Consider the following 7,219-nt stretch of genomic DNA (forward strand, 5'->3'; position numbering starts at 1 on the left):
GGGGTCTGCTGCTGATTTTCCAAGCTCTTTGATGGTCACCATCTGTCCTGGAGTCCCACGGTGGGTCCGAGGATCCCATTATGCACGTCCCACATCTCCTGTAGTCCTCGGCGCCGACGTGGAGCCCACATAATCCCATTTGCTTCTTTAAGTGTCTTATTCCGGCACTTTCCGCAAATCCCACCAGCAGCACGCAGTCGGAGCGGAGATTTTTGCCGAGCGTTCGCTAATGTGGAGAAGCGGCTCCTTTGTGCTCTTCGGGACGGCTGCCAGCGTAAGTACTGCGAAATTTTTGGATGTCGCGCTGCCTCATCGTAGGCACACATCCAGGATCGAAGGTGATCTAATCACCTCCTGGCACACGATGGCTCTGTCTAGGGAAGCAGTTTGGAGTGAAGAATCACACACACACACTACATTTACATTTATTTATCAGATGCTTTTCTCCAAAGTGACTTCCAACAAATTCTATGTAGTGTTATCAGCCCACACACCTTATTCACCGCGGTGACTTACACTGCTAGATACAATACCTACACTGGGTCACTCATCCATAAATCAGTGCAATACACACACTACAGGGGAGCCTGAACAGCGTGTCTTTGGATTGTGGGAGGAAACCAGAGCACCTGGAGGAAACCCATGCAGACACAGGGAGAACATGCAAACTCCACACAGAGTGAGCGGGGATTGAACCCATGTCCTCTCACACCACCCAGGCACTGTGCCACACACGCAGTCTGAATCCGCTCGTCTCAAGCAGGGCCGCGGTGAACCGGAACGTAACCCGGCAACACGGGGCACAAGGCCGTAGGGGGAGGGGACGCACCCAGGACGGGATGCCAGTCCATCGCGAAGCACCCCAAGCAGGACTCGAATCGCAGATCCACCAGAGAGCGGGACTTGACCAAACCTGACGCACCACCGCAGCCCTTCAGTTAAATGCATTATCGTAAATGTAGAATTTCGAAAGAATTTAAGATTTTGACTTGATCCACCTTTCAAGTTACGGAGGCGAGTGACCAGTTTACTCCGGATGTGCTGAGCAGCACAGTCATTAATGCGTTTCCCTCCCAGGTTCAAAGCCCATGTCCAGGTGTAATACTCCTGAGCGCGGTACTCACATTGAACCACTCCAGTAATAGCTACCCAGCTCTAAAGAGGTAAAACATTGTAAGCTGCTCTGGAAAGAAGCATCAAATAAAGGCATAAATATTAAGCTTCAGTTGGGGGCAGCTGATGGCGTAGTGCATGGAACTGATGGTTGCAGGTTTGAATCCCACCTCCGGCTGTGGAACCTTTGAGAAAGGTACTTACCCTAAACTGCTCCGGTAAAATCGCCCAGCGGTAAACATGGGTAAAACGCCGCGAGTCGCTTCGGGGGAAAGTGCCAGGTTACCGCAGATGTTTGCGGTCGCTCCGAACTCGACCGCGGAAGGTGACGGGCCTACAGCGAACGCGCCGGCGCCTCTCCCTCGGCATCGCGCCGCCACGTGAAGGATCTGGAGCACTCGTCAATTGCACTTCCAATCTTCGATTAATTAATTTCGCTGTGCATTGATTACGCTCATGTGTACGCCTCATTTAGTAGATCGGGGGGCGTAATTATAGCGCCGACGACGGTGCGCGCGCTCCCCGCATGAGTCATTATTGCAGAGTCGAGCCGTTGGAGAGCTGTTGAGCGCCAGTTGGAGGAGTTCGCATCCGCCGCTTTCCTCCGCGGGCCCCAGCGGCCGAGTCAAGCTTCTCGACGGGCCGACGGCGGAACGGGTTCGAGGCGCGGCGCTTCGGTCAAGGAGCTCGCGATGAGGTTAGTGGGTAAACAAAACAGCGCGGTGATGGGAACTCCATTTCCTGGCAATTAAAAGAGATTTTGAAAGGTGTTGGATGCGCTACATTTTAATTTTTTTTTTTGTTGTTGTTTTTTTTGTATTCAATTATGTGGGAAGCGACACAGATCGGTCTTTTTGCGTTGAGCTCTAAGAGCTGCGTGGGCACTTTTCCTCACTTTATTGCCCTTTTCGAAAAGTACGGCCGAAGAGGATTTGTGGATCCTCTCCCAGCGAGGCTTCGCTTGGGGGTCCAGAGTTTCGTTTCACCGCCAGCTTTTCCAGAAAGGTGGTCCGGTGGCCTGAGGTTCGAGACCCGTGCGAGCCACCAGGCGGAGAGAGAGGGTTTACCCTCACGGCGCTTTCCGCCACCCTTCGTCCGGCGAAGCAATGCGCGCCTATGTAGAGTCCCGTAGCTCCTGCTGGGGCGTTGGGTCGCAACCCTACATCCTACCTGCTGCCTTCACTGAGACTTTACCGCATCTCGCAATACCGCCTGGATGCCGATGCGACCTTGTGGGGCTGCTGTAGCAGCACCAGCTGCGGCGCTGCAGTTAAAGTGCTTTGGTTCGAGTCCCCCCTCCTGATGTAGTGTCCTCGAGCAAGGTACTTACCCTGAATTACTCCAGTAAAACCACCCAGCTCTATAAATGGGTAAATAATTACAAGCCACTTTGGAGAAAAGCGTCAGGTAAATGTACCCTAAACCGTTACGGTAAAAATTACCCAGCAGCGCAGATGCCATGGTAAATCGGTGTAAGTTGCTTCGGAGATGAATAATAACTGTCGCGAACCTGCTCTTCTGGTTGCGATATTATATTTACCTGCGACTGGCTGCCGCACCAACGTTATAGCAACGTTCCGTTCCCCGAGTCCTGCCGCGGCTGCCGGGGTGAGCGTTTGCCGCCGCGCTTTCCGACACGCGCTCGTGCGGACGCCCCCCGTTCTGCGATTCCGAAAGAGCTGCGGCAACACATGTTGTTTCTCGCTCAGAGCCGTCGCCAGGAATTCATTAGAGCGATTTCGCGCAGCGCGCCCCCCGCGGCCCTGCCCCCGCCCTGCCCCCGCCGTGCCCCCGGACCGGCGTTCTTCGCCAACCTCCGGACGCGCGGGGTAGCGGCTCTGACGTCACGCGCGCCATTCGAACCCTCGACACGTACCGTTCTCGCTCGGGTGGGGTGGGGCGGTCACACCCTGTGAGGGAACACAGTTGAGTGTGTGCATGTGCGTGCGTGCGCGCGTCTACGTGTGTGTCTGCATGTTGTTTTTTTATCAAATTATTAATTGCATTATATTTAGTATTGGTGGTGCAGCGCTTTGAGCCCTGTGTTGAAGGAGCTCAGTATGTAGGTAAATATCGTTATATGAATATAGCTGTTTGTTTTTCTATACGTGTGTGTGTACATGGCATCTTATGTTTACGCAGGCTGCACGTGTAAAGAGTGTGTCCACGCAAGTAGGAGTTTGTGCGTGTGCTGCATCGGATGTGTGTTTCTTTGATTTATGTGCTTGTTTGTGTGCCCCCCCCCACAAGCACACACTCCCCTTCCTCCCCCAACACTGAACAAACCCAGTGACATCTACACCCCCCCACACTGTACAGTGCACCTTCTCCCATCCATTCATCTCTCATTCCACACACACACACACACACTTTCAGAACCGCTTGTCCCTTACGGGGTCGCAGGGAACCGGAGCCTACCCGGCAACACAGGGCGTAAGGCCAGAGGGGGAAGGGGACACACCCGGGACGGGACGCCAGTCCGCCGCAAGGCACCCCAAGCGGGACTTGAACCCCAGACCCACCGGAGAGCAGGACTGCGGTCCAACCCACTGCGCCACTGCACCCCCCTCTCTCATTCCATCATATCATAATTCAGATTTTTAAAAAAAAAAAAAAAAATTTCCACATGATAGTAACCCTGTAATATGTAAATTACATGTTTGATTTAAAAAAAAAAAAAAAAAGAATATGCATAGAAAGCACTTCTGCCAGCTTCTTATCAATTATGTCATGAATCCTGGGCCTGTATTGTTTGTGCGTTGTTTACTCTGTTTACTACTGTGTTTACCGCTGTGTGCTTGGAAACACTCGAGATACTCAAATATTTGTTTTTAATAATTTGTCTTCCACTTTGCTGATTTTTTTTTTTTTTTTTCTTTCTCATTTTCTCTTTATTCTCCATTTAAAAACACACAATTCCGGAAAATATATTTAAAAATAATACTGTGACGCCCTGGAGTGTCGGGTGACCTGCGAATGAACTGTGTTTAGGACAGCGGCTCCGGTTCAGTCCCTGGGTTCAACGGGGGACCCTTTCCTGGGATCTGAACCTGCAGCCTTCCGGTTACAATCTCAAGTTTCGAGCTCAGAACGTACGAGACAGCTCCAGGAGCGTGTCTGTCAGTCCTCTATTTGATATCTGACTTGGGGGGGGCGAGATTCGAACCTGGGTCCAAGGCAGTCGCTCTAAGCACTGCGCCACCTGCTGGCCATTACAAAAAGCACATGGTTTACACTGCAGAGCAACACAGCAACTCTTTGTTCAGAGACAATGTGCTGGGTGTAAGTGTGTAGTACACACACACACACACACACACACACACACACACACACACACACACACACACACACACACACTCTCTCTCTCTCTCTCTCTCTCCTTCCAGCAGGATTGGAATGCATTACTGCACAGCAGTGGCAGCAGAAGATGTTCCCACCTGATCCGATTCACGAGGCCTTTCCGTTGGACTCCACTTCCCCAGAAGGCTCTTCACCGGGGACCCGTGGAGGGGGCACTCTGAGCGTGACCCCCCCCGTAGCAGCGCCCCTGTTGGGGGGGCAAGAGCACCCAGCGCTGCCAATATAGCTGTCACGTGGGCTCGGGTGCAATGGGGGGTGTCAGTCGGAGGCCTGCTGTTTACAAACACATCTGCGCCTCTTCACAGTTCTGCCAGCGACTTTGTGTTGGGGGGGGGTAGGTGCACGTGGCCCCGCCCTCCCCACCCGAACTGTGTGGGTTTCACACCTCGTCCTGTCCGAAGGCATTCGGCATTCATCACCGCGCCTCGCCGCCCCACGCTCCGCCGCCACCTCCCTCCCTCCCCTGCCCTCCCGGCGGCGCTGTGATTGACACTTACAAATTACCCGGCGGCACCGGGGCCGAGTGTGACCCGTGTGCCGTCTCCAGCGGGTCCCTGCGCTCGCCACCGCCGCCACTTTGTCATCTAATTACAGCGAATCCCCGTTCTGCTCCCCGCTGCTCCATTTTTAATACGGCCCCATGTGCTACCTGCCCCCTCCCCCCCATCCCTCTGCTCTTACTCTGTGTACCATGGTGCGTGGAGGCCCTCCCTTATCTTGCACCCGGCTCCTGGCCGCCTGGCCTTCGGCTCCTTCTCGTCCTCGCCGGCAGCTCATCCTAAACACAGTCCATCCCTGCTGCACGCAGACACGCACACACACTCTCATTGCCTGCTCCAAAACAGAGGGGCAGCTCAGCTGGCGGTGATCTGTTCCACTTGGATGGGTCGCTGGGCAGTGTCGGCTCCAGGGCGCCCCCTGTCGGGCATGGAAATGGGAACAAATGAGATGCTGTGGGTGCGTGCCGCCGGGCCGGGTTGGGGGGGTGAGACCGTTACCGTGGCGAGGCTCCCGTTGCTCTCACTTCATAGCTAGGAATCATCCGAGCACGTCGGCATGCCGGGGGCAGGGTGGCGGACCGTTCTCACCTGTCAGCCGAGCCGTGGGAGGGGCAGCCCGTCACACTCTCACTGGGAGATGATGATAATAATAAAAATAATAATAACGATCGCCGACACTCCTGTCTTGGACACGTCTTGCCCTCTTCCTGCTCCTCCTTCTCTTTCTGCCCTGTGACCCCTGTCCACCGGTGCACCACGTGGAAACGGTTTTCCGCGCTTTACCACGTGTGCTTTCGCCTCCTATCGCCCCCCCCCGCGCTCCCCTGCCGACGCTCCTGAAGATGGCAGTGTGCGTCTTTGTGTCCGCCGCACTCCGCCAGCGGGCCACGCCCCTCGTGCACGGCGGTGCGAACGCGGGGGAGGCGTCTACAAGCGAGCGAGTGTCCGTGCCGGTGACACGTGTGAACGCGCCTCGGGAAGTGCCTTCATATTTAAACATGAGCATATGGCGGCGCCGCTTCAGCGTTCGGCCAGCGAGCGGCACACAATAGACAAAGGCGGCGGGGCGCGAGCGAGCGCCTGGGACGGGTGCGGGCGGGCGGCACGGCCTGCCGGGAAGGACATCGCCGGGGGAGCGCTGACGGGGACGGGCCAGCCGGGGGCGCGGCGGCGGCGCGGGGCGGGGGTGGCGATGGTGGGGGGGTGAGGAGGGAGACGGATGGCCTTGTGCCGCCAGATAGCACTCAATCAATCATGTTTAAACAAAAGCGCTGGGCCCAGGAGTCCTTTTAAAGGCTGCTTATTTAATTAAAAGTCCCATTCTCCATATTTATGGCCCCTTCCTTCAAATATTAACCTTCTGGGCTGCGGCAGGTTTATATGAGCTGCTCGCGGAGCTTTGTTGCTCTTCATTAATATCAGCTACATTTGTCAGGGCCCGGCTGACGGGGGGAGCTATCGATCACCGGCCGAGGGAGGAACGGGAGCGATAGGAGGCGGGCTGCCGGTTCGAGGAGTCCACCGGCTGACCGGCGGCACCGGGCAGGAGGCCCACGCCGCAGCGGCAGGTCTGCAGCAGAAACGCGCCCAGGCGCAGTTGCACGCGGCGGGTGTGTGCATCTTACACTGATGTTAATCCGTATATTGTCGATAACCGCTTGTCCAGGGCGCAGCGCGGCGGCCCAGAGTCCATCCCGGAAGCTTGGGCTGCGAGGAAGGGTACACCTCCAGGAGACCAGTGCATCGAAGGGCACCCAGTCTCTCTCTCACACACACACACTGAAAGTCTTTTGTTCCTAAGTCCACTTTTACCACTATGTCACAATCAATAAAAGCTTAATAATACAAACGCCCCTCAAATTGTTCACTCGCTATATTCTGTAATAACCTCAGATAAAGCTGTAATAGGTTTGGAAAAAAACTCTGACTTTATTCAATTTTCATCAAACGCTCGTCCGGTGCGGGTCCAGATTTTGTCCTGAAAGCGCCGGAGACACAGCTGACAGTTTATTGTGTTTTATTAGGATGAAACAACATTACAATTAGGTCAACTTTAAAATGATAAAATATGAAAAATATGTTGTGCTCAAGACCTATTAAATGCTGATTTCTGACTGATTAATCTCTTAAACACGTGCGGCGTTTGTCAGCTTCCGGCCACTTTCGGCCGTCTTCATTATCCACGCCGTCAATGAAAAGGTAATAGGAGAGATGGGCCTCAATTTATTTATGAAGTAGGTTCTGTA

At 54.5% G+C, this 7,219-nt stretch overlaps 1 long non-coding RNA gene across 1 annotated transcript; it reads left to right on the forward strand.

Moving 5' to 3' along the window:
• Positions 1-886: 886 nt before the first annotated feature.
• Positions 887-6,818, forward strand: LOC114909273 (uncharacterized). The gene is made up of 3 exons (XR_003797191.1): positions 887-1,810; positions 6,409-6,541; positions 6,640-6,818. It is a non-coding gene; the product is annotated as an uncharacterized LOC114909273 (long non-coding RNA).
• Positions 6,819-7,219: the final 401 nt, after the last annotated feature.

Source organism: Scleropages formosus, chromosome 21 (genome assembly GCF_900964775.1).
Source record: "Scleropages formosus chromosome 21, fSclFor1.1, whole genome shotgun sequence".
NCBI lineage: Eukaryota > Metazoa > Chordata > Actinopteri > Osteoglossiformes > Osteoglossidae > Scleropages > Scleropages formosus.